Source organism: Sapajus apella, unplaced genomic scaffold (assembly GCF_009761245.1).
Source record: "Sapajus apella isolate SASKATOON/1434 unplaced genomic scaffold, GSC_monkey_1.0 scaffold40, whole genome shotgun sequence".
In the NCBI taxonomy this organism is placed as follows: Eukaryota; Metazoa; Chordata; class Mammalia; order Primates; family Cebidae; genus Sapajus; species Sapajus apella.
Window position 1 is genome coordinate 22,139,735 of NW_022436980.1, and position 9,974 is coordinate 22,149,708.

The following is a 9,974-nucleotide window of genomic DNA, read 5'->3' on the forward strand; positions in this document are numbered from 1 at the left end:
ACTAAGCAGAAAGACTTAACAATGAACAAATCAAAAATAATAACTGCATCAAATTTTCAAAAGACATAGTACAATAAGATATAAACAGAAGCAACAAAATGTTAAAAAGCAGAGAGAAGTTAAGGCATAGTTTTTATTAGCTTTCTTCTTGATTGCTTGTTTGTTTATATGAAGTATTATGCTGTAATCAGCTTAAAACAATGGGTTATAAGCTAGTGGTTGCAAGCCTTATGGTAACCTCAAACCAAAAACATACAGTGGATACACTAAAAATAAGAAGCAAGAATGTAAATCATATCACCAGAGAAGGCCACCTACACTAAAAGAAGACAAGAGGAAAAGAAGGAAGAAAAGACAACAAAACAACCAAAAAACAAATAAAATGTCTGAAGTAGGTCCTAACTTATCAATAATAAAATTGAATGTAAATGAACTAAACTCGCCAAAAAAAAAGACATGTAGTGACTGAATGGATACAGAAACAAGGCCTATTTATCTGTTGCCTACAAAATACACATCTTATCTATAAAACACATGTAGACTAAAAACAAATAGATTAACAAAGATACTCTATCTGCCCCTAAAAAAAAAAAAAAAAAAGATCAAGAGTATCTATACTTATAGCAGAAAAAATAGATTTTAAGACAACATTATGAGAAGAGATGAAGAGGGTTACTATATAGTGATAAAAGTTCAATTCAGCAAGAGGATATAACAATTTTAAATATATATGCATCCAGCAGAGGAGACCCACATACACAAAGCAAAAATTATTAGAGTTAAAGAAAGAGGTAGGCCCCAATACAATAATAGCTGGAGATTTTAATACCCCAATTTCAGCATTGGACATATCTTCCAGGTAGAAAATAAACAAAAACGTTGAGGTTAATCTGCACTATAGACAAATAGATCTAATAGATATTTACAGAACATTTCATCTAACAGCTGCAGAATACCTGCTCTTTTCTCACCACATGCATTATTGTCAGATAGATCATATGTTAGGTTACAAAACATGTTTAAAATATTCAAAAAATTAAAATAATATCAAGTGTCTATTCTGACCACTATGGAATAAAACTAGAAAGTAATATCAAGAGGAATTTTGAAAACTATAAAATCACATGGAAAAGAAACAATATGCTCCTGAATGACCAGTGAGTCAATGCAAATTAAGAAGGAAATCATGAAAATTCTTGAAATAAATGATAATGGAAATTCAACATACCAAAACCTGTACAAATGCAGTACTAAGAAGGAAGATTATCACTATGATTGCCTATATCAAATTAAAGAAAAGAACTTCTAATAAACAATATAATATGCATCTTAAAGAACTGGAATAGCAAGAGCAAACCAAACCCAAAATTAATAGAAGAAAAGAAATGATAAAGATTAAAGCAGAAATAAATTAAATTGAAATGCAAAAAATGCAAAAGTCTAATGAAACAAAATGTTGTTTTAAAAAATTATTAAATAGAATTGACTAACCTTTAGCCAAACTAAGAAAAAAAGAGACAAGATCCAAATAAATAAAATCAGAAATGAAAAAGGAGACATTAAAACTGTTATTGCAGAAATTCAAAAGGTTGTTAATGCTTACTATGAGCAATTATAGGCCAATAAATTAGAAAACCTGGAAGAAATGAACAAATTCCTAGACACATAGAACTTAACCCAAAATTGAACCAGGAAGAAATTCAAAACCTGAGAAGACCTGTGATGAGTAACAAGATTGAAGCTGTAATACAAAATCTTCCAGTAAAGGAAAGCCTGGGGCTTGATAGCTTCACTGCTGAATTCTAGCAAACATTTAAAGAATGAATACTAATCCTATTCAAATTATTTAAAAAAATAAAGGAGAAAGATGTCTCTGATTACTATTGACACAAACATTCTCAACAAAATACAAGCAAACCAAATTGAAAATACATGATAAAGATCATTCATCATGGCCACGTGGGATTTGTTCCAGGGATGCAAAGGTGGTTCAACATACACAAATCAATGTGATACACCATATCAACAGAATGAGGACAAAAACAGTATGATTATTTCAATTGATGCTGAAAAAATATTTAATAAAACAAAACATCCCTTTCTCATGAAACTGGGTACAGAACAAACGTACCTCATACAGAACAAACGTACCAAATATAATAAAAACCATATACAACAGACCCACAGCTAGTATCATACTGAATGGAGAATAACTATAAGACTTTCCTCTCAGATCTTGAAAATGACAAAGATGTCCACTTTTGCCACTGTTATGCAACAGTACTGGAAGTCCTAGCTAGAGCAGTCAGATGAGAGAAAGAAAAAAAGTGTATCCAAATTGGGAAAGAAGAAATCAAATTATCCTTGTTTTCAGCTGATATGATGTTCTCTATTCAAAAAACCTAAATTCTACCCTTAAAAAAAAGCATAAAAACAGATAAAAATATTCAGTAGATTTTCAGGATATGAAATCCTAGAAAATAAAGTTACTGAGAATCGAGAATTCTAGTTAATGTATGGTAATTAGAACTGCTAAAGAACATAAGGGAAACAACACTGTATGCAAAGTGTGCAAGTAATTAAGAAATGTTTTTGCTAAGAAAAGCCACCAGGTATGAGGATATGCATTTGTTTTTAAAATGTACTTTCAGTTCTGGGGTACATGTACAGATCATGCAGAATTGATGCATAGGTACATACATGGCAAGGTGGTTTACTGCCTCTATCCCACTGTCACCTGTATCTGGCGTTTCTCCTCATGTTATCTCTCCTCAACCTCCTAACCCTCTGCTGTCCCTTCCTTAGCCCCCCACCAGACCCCAGTGTGTGATGCTCCTCTCCCTGTGTCCATGTGTTCTTATTGTTCAACACCTACCTATGAGTGAGAACATGAGGTGTTTCATTTTCTTTTCTTGTGTCAGTTTGCTGAGAATGATGGTTTCCAGATTCATCCATGTCCATACAAAGAACAGGAACTCATCATTTTTTATGGCTGCATAGTATTCCATTGTGCATATAGGCCACATTTTCTTTGTCCAGTCTATCATCGATGGGCATTTGGGTTGGTTCCAGGTCTTTGCTATTGTAAACAGTGCCACAATGAACATACATATTGTCTAATTTGGATGTCACCTAAAAGTTGTTTCAGAATGGATGATGAAAGACAAAAACCAAATGAATGCAGAAACTTGGAAGAGAAAGAGTATCTTGTGCAGTTTAGTTGCCAGTATTCAAGTTACTGTGAGTTTTAAAAATAGATCTTTTTGAAAAAGACATCTGTTTTATTGCGTTTTAGGTTTTGGGGTACATGTAAAGAACATGCAAGATTGCTGCATAGGTACATACACGGCAATGTGGTTCACTGCCTTCCACCCCATCACCTAAAACTGGCATTTCTCCCCACGTTTTCCCTCCCCAACTCCCCACTCCCTGCTGTCCCTCCCCTAGTTCCCCCACCATAGACCCCACTATGTGTTGCTTCCCTCCCTGTGTCCATATGTTCTCATCATTCAACACTCACCTAATAGTGAGAACATGTGGTGTTTGATTTTCTGTTCTTGTGTCAGTTTGCTGAGAATGATGGATTCCAGTTTCATTCATGTCCCTACAAAGGATGCAAGCTCATCTTTTTTCATGGCTGCATAATATTCCTTGATGCATATGTGCCACATTTTCCCTGTCCAGTCTATCATCCACGGGCATTTGGGTTGGTTCCAAGTCTTTGCTATTGTAAACAGTGCTGCAATGAACATTTGTGTGCATGTGTCCTTATAATAGAATGCTTTATAATCCTTTGGATGTATACCCAGTAATGGGATTGCTGGGTCAAATGGAGGTTCTATTTCTAGGTCCTTGAGGAATCGCCACACTGTCTTCCACAATGGTTGAACTAATTGACACTCCCACCAACAGTGTAAAAGTGTTCCTATTTCTCCACATCCTCTCCAGAATCTGTTGTCTCCAGACTTTTTAATGATTGCCATTGTAACTGGCATGAGATGGTATCTCAATGTAGGATTTGCATTTCTCTAATGACCATCTGTTTTATTTCTTTGTAGATTCTGGATATTAGCCCTTTGTCAGACAGGTAGATTGCAAAATTTTTTCCCATTCTGTTGGTTGCTAGTTCACTCTAATGATTGTTTCTTTTACTGTGCAGAAACTCTGGAATTTAATTGGGTCCCACTTATCTATTTTGACTTTTGTTGCCAATGCTTTTGGTGTTTTAGTCATGAAGTCTTTGCCTATGCCTACGTCCTGAATGGTTTTGCCTAGATTTTCTTCTAGGGTTTTTATGGTGTTAGGCCTTATGTTTAAATCTTTAATCCATCTGGAATTAATTTTAGTGTACGCTGTCAGGAAGAGGTCCAGTTTCTGTTTTCTGCACATGGCTATACAGTTTTCCCAACACCATTTATTAAACAGGGAATGCTTTCCCCATTGCTTCTCTTGTCAGGTTTGTCAAAGATCAGATGGTTGTAGGTGCGTGGCATTGCTTCCGAGGCCTCTGTTCTGTTCCATTGATCTGTATCTCTGTTTTGGTACCAGTACCATGCTGTTTTGATTACTGTAGCCTTGTAGTATAGTTTGAAGTCAGGTATTGTGATGCCTCCAGCTTTGTTCTTTTTGCTTAGAATTGACTTGGCTAAGAGGGCTCTCCTTTGGTTCCATATGAAGTTTAAGGTGTTTTTTTCCAGGTCTGTGAAGAAGGTCATGGTAGCTTGATGGAGATAGCACTGAATCTGTAAATTACTTTGGGCAGTATGGTCATTCTCATGATATTGTTTCTTCCTAACCATGAGCATGGAGTGTTTCTCCATCGGTTTGTGTCCTCTCTGATTTTGATGAGCAGTTGTTTGTAGTTCTCCTTGAAGAGGTCCTTTACGTTCCTTGTTAGTTGTATTCCTAGGTATTTTATTTTCTTTGTAGCAATTGTGAATGGCAGTTCATTCTTGATTTGGCTCCCTGGGCATCCTTGGTGCCAGATTTCAAAGGGAATGCTTCCAGTTTTTGCCCATTCAATATGATATTGGCTGTTGCTTTGTTGGAAATAGCTTTTATTATTTTGAGATGCGTTCCTCAATACCTAGTTTATTGAGAGTTTTTAGCATAAAGGGCTGTTGAATTTTGTCAAAAGTCTTCTCTAAATCTATTGAGATAATCATGTGGTTTTTGTCTTTGGTTCCGTTTATGTGATGGATTACATTGATGGATTTTCGTATGTTGAACCAGACTTGCATCCACTGGATGAAGCCTACTTGATTGTGAATGATAAGCTTTTTGATGTACTGTTGCAATCGGTTTGCCAGTATTTTATTGAAGATTTTTGCATCTATGTTCATCCTGGATATTTGCCTCAAGTTTTTTTTTTGTTTTTGTGTCTCTGACTGGTTTTGCTATCAGGATGACGTTGGTCTCATAAAATGATTTGGGAAGGATTCCCTCTTTTTGGATTGTTTGGAATTGCTTCTGAAGGAGTGGTTCCACGTCCTCTTTGTATGTCTGGTAGAATCCAACTCTGAACCCATCTGGATCTGGGCTTTTTTCGTGGGTCGGCTATTAATTGCTGCCCCAACTTCAGCCCTTGTTATTGGTCTATTCAGGGTTTTGAATTCTTCCTGGTTTAGGCTTGTTAGGATGCAAGTGTCCCAGAATTTATCCATTTCTTCCAGGTTTAATTGTTTATGTGCATAGTGTTGTTTGTACTAATCTCTGATGATGGTTTGTATTTCTGTGGAATCTGTGGTGATATCCCCTTTATCATTTTTTATTGCATCAATTTGATTCTTCTCTCTTTTCTTTTTTATTAATCTGGCTAGTGGTCTGTCTATTTTGTTGATCTTTTCAAAAACCAGCTCCTAGATTTATTTATTTTTTGAAGGGTTTTTTTGTCTCTATCTCCTTCAGTTCTGCTCTGATCTTAGTTATTTCTTGTCTTCTGCTAGCTTTTGAGGTTTTTTTTATCTTGTTCCTCTAGCTCTTTCAATTTTGATGACAAGGTGTTGATTTTAGATCTTTCCTTGCTTCTCATGTAGGCATTTATTGCTATAAATTTTCCTCTAGGCACTGCTTTAAAGGTGTTCCAGAGATTCTCGTATGTTGTGTCTTCCTTCTTGTTGTTTTCGAAGAACATCTTTATTTCTGCCTTCATTTCATTGTTTATCCAGTCAACATTCAAGAGCCAGTTGTTCAGTTTCCATGAAGCTGTGTGGTTCTGGGTTAGTTTCTGAATTCTGAGTTGTAACTTGGTTGCCCTGTGGTCTGAGAGACTGTTTGTGATGATTTCCATTCTTTTGCACTTGCTGAGGAGTAATTTACTTCGATTATGTGGTCAATTTTAGAGTAGGTGTGATGTGGTGCTGAGAAGAATGTATATTCTGTGGATTTGGGGTGGAGAGTTCTGTAAATGTCTGTTAGGTTTTCTTGTTCCAGGTCTGAGTTCAAGTCCTGGATACCCTTGTTAATTTTCTGTCGTTGATCTGTCTAATATTGACAGTGGAGTGTTAAAGTCTACCACGATAATTGTGTGGGAGTCTAAGTCTCTTTGTAAGTAATTAAGAACTTGCTTTATGCATCTGGGTGCTTCTGTATTGGGTGCGCATATATATTTAGGATAGTTGGCTCTTCTTGTTGCGTTGATTCTTTTACCATTACGTAATGTCCTTCTTTGTCCCTTTGGTTTTTGTTGTTTTAAAGTCTATTTTTTCAGAGACTAGGATTGCAACTCCTGTTTTTTTTTTTTTTCTCTCCATTTGCTTGGTAATTCTTCCTCCATCCCTTTATTTTGAGCCTTTGTGTATCCTTGCATATGAGATGGGTTTCCTTAATACAGCAGACCGATGGGTTTTGGCTTTTTATCTAATTTGCCAGTCTGTGTCTTTTGATGGGGTATGTAGTCCATTTACATTTAGGGTTAATATTATTATGAGTGAATTTGATCCTGCCATATTGATGTTAGCTGGTTGTGTGGCCTGTTAGTTGATGCAGTTTCTTCATTGTATCAATGGTCTTTATCATTTGGTACGTTTATTGTATGGCTGGTACTGGTTTTTCCTTTCTGTGTTTCATGCTTCTTTCAGGAGCTCTTGTAAATCAGGCCTGGTCATGATGAAATCTCTGAGTAATTGCTTGTTCGTAAAGGATTTTATTTCTCTTTCCCTTACAAACCTTAGTTTGGCTGGATATGAAATCCTAGGTTGAAAGTTCTTTTCTTTAAGGATGTTGAATATTGGCCCACACTCTCTTCTGGCTTGTAGAGTTTCTGCTGAGAGATCTGCTGTGAGTCTGATGGGCTTCCCTTTGTGTGTAACCTCACCTTTCTTTCTGGCTGCCCTTAGCATTTTTCCTTCGTTTCAACCCTGGTGAATCTGACGATTATATGCCTTGGGGTTGCTTTTCTTGAGGAATATCTTTGCGGTGTTCTCTATATTTCCTGGACTTGAATATTGGCCTGCCTTGCTAGATTAGGGAAGGTTTCCTGGATATTATCCTGATGAGAGTTTTCCAGTTTGGATTCATTGTCTCCGTCACATTCAGGTACACCTATCAAATGTAGATTAGGTCTTTTACATAATTAGGTCTTTTACATCCGATATTTCTTGAAGGCTCTGTTCATTTCTTTTTATTCTTTTTTCTCTAATATTGCCTTCTTGTTTTATTTCATTGAGTTGATCTTCGACCTCTGATATCCTTTCTTCTGCTTGGTCAATTTGGCTATTGAAACTTGTGTACACTTCGTGAAGTTCTCGTGTCGTGTTTTTCAGCTCCGTCAATTCATTTATGTTCCTCTCTAAGTTGTTTATTCTTGTTAGTATTTCATCAAACCTTTTTTCAAGGTTCTTAGTTTCTTTGCATTGGATTAGAACATGTTCTTTTAGCTCAGAGAAGTTTGTTATTACCCACCTTCTGAAGTGTTCCTGTCAATTCATCCGACTCATTCTCTATCCAGCGCTGTCCCCTTGCTGGTGAGGAGTTGTGATCTTTTGGAGAAATGTCTTTCTGGTTTTGGGTATTTTCATCCTTTTTGAGCTGGTTTCTTCCCATCTTTCTGGATTTATTTACCTGTGGTCTTTGTAGTTGGTGACTTTCAGATGGGTCTCTGAGTGGACATCCAGTTTGTTGATGATGAAGTTATTTCTTTCTGTTTCTTAGTTTTCCTTCTAACAGTAAGGTCCCTCAGCTGTAGGACTATTGGAGTTCCACTCCAGACCCTGCTTGCCTTGGGCTCACCTGCAGTGGCTGTGGAACAGTAAAGGTTGCTGCCAGTTTCTTCGTCTGCTATCTTTGTCCTAGAAGGATACCTGCCAGATGTCAGTCTAGCTCTGCTTTAGGAGGTGACTCTTTGGATATATGGGGGTTGGGTAGCTGCTTGAGGAGACAGTCTGTCCTTTATAGGAGCTCAAGTGCTGAGCTGTGAGCTCCTTTGTTCATTCAGAGCTGCTGGGCGTGTACTTTTATGTCTGCTGCAGCAAAACTCATAACAGCCTCCCCCCCGCCCCAGGTACTCTGTCTCAGGAAGGTAGGCTTTATTTATAGGTTTCTGTTATGCTTTTGCCTTTTTTCAGGGATGTCCTGCCCAGCAAGGAAGCAGACTAATCACAGTCTGCCAGCAGAGGTGTTGCTGAGCTGCTGGGCTCCACCCAGCTGCCATGTGAACTTCCCTGCAGTCCTGTTTATAAAGGTATAGTTAGAACTGCCTTGGCAATGGTTGCCGACCTTCGTAATGGCAGACTTTCTTTGTAATGGCTGACTGCCTCAGCAATGGTGGACTGCCTCAGTAATGGCAGACTACCTCAGTAGTGATGGACTGCCTTGGTAATGATCAACGCCATCCCACACAGAGCTGGACCATCCCAGATTCAGCTGTGCTTGCTGTGAAACTCTTAATCCAGAGTGTTTGAGATTTCTTGTGTTTGTGGTGGTGGGACCAGCATGCCTGATCACCTTGCTCCCTGCCTGAGACCCCTTTATTTCAGTTGAGCTGGCAACTCTGTCTCCCAGCCGTTCCAGTAATCGATTGAAAAGGTGACTGGATTTGTGTGAGATTTTGTGCAGAGACCCTCTGGATGAAACAGCCTTGCTGGGGGCTTGTGATGCTTTTATGACCAGGAATCTCCTGGCCTGATTCCCTGTTTAAGTCCTCTTATTTTTAGTTGAATGGGTGACTGTGTCTCCTAGGTATTCCAGCCACCAGTTGAAAAGGTGCCCAGAGTTGTGTGAGATTTTGTGCAAGACCCACTGCACTGGCTGAAACAGCTGCACTGGTGGCACTTTTCTGCCTTGGAATCTCCTGGCCTGGCTCCCTGTTTTGGTCCCCTTTTTATCAGTTGAATGGGTGACTCTGTCTCCCAGACATTCCAGTCACCTGTTGAAAAGGTGCCCAGATTTATGTGAGATTTTGTGTGGAGATCTGCTGCCCTGGTTTTGTGCTTTTTCACCCAGGAATCTCCTGGCCTGGCTCACTATTTCAGTCCCCTTTTTATCAGTTGCATGGGTGACTCTGTCTCCCAGGCACTTCAGTCACCAGCTGAAATGGCTCTTGGACCTGTGTGAGATTTTTATGTGGAGACCCACGCACTGGTGGAAACAGCTGTGCTGGAGACCCGTGGTGCTCCTGCCCAGGAGTCTCCTGGTCTGTGGGCAATAAAAATCCATCTTGAAATGCGGCATCCACTTACCCTCTGCACTTTCGCTGGGATCTGCAATCCAGAGCTGCTCCTACTCGGCCATCTTGGATCCTCCTATCTAAAATGATTCTTAATATTAAAACTAAACTAATACAAACTATAATTTGGTCTTCTCAATTAAACTTGCAAAGTTTTAACAACGTGTTGATCTGTTCTTACTAGACACTGGTTAAGTGTTCTCCTGGCCCTTTATGTACTAGGCCTGTGAAACAAAAACATTTTATGTTTTATCAAGATGATGTTCTGTGTTTTTTTTTTTTTTTTTTTTTTTTTTTTTTTTTTTTTTTT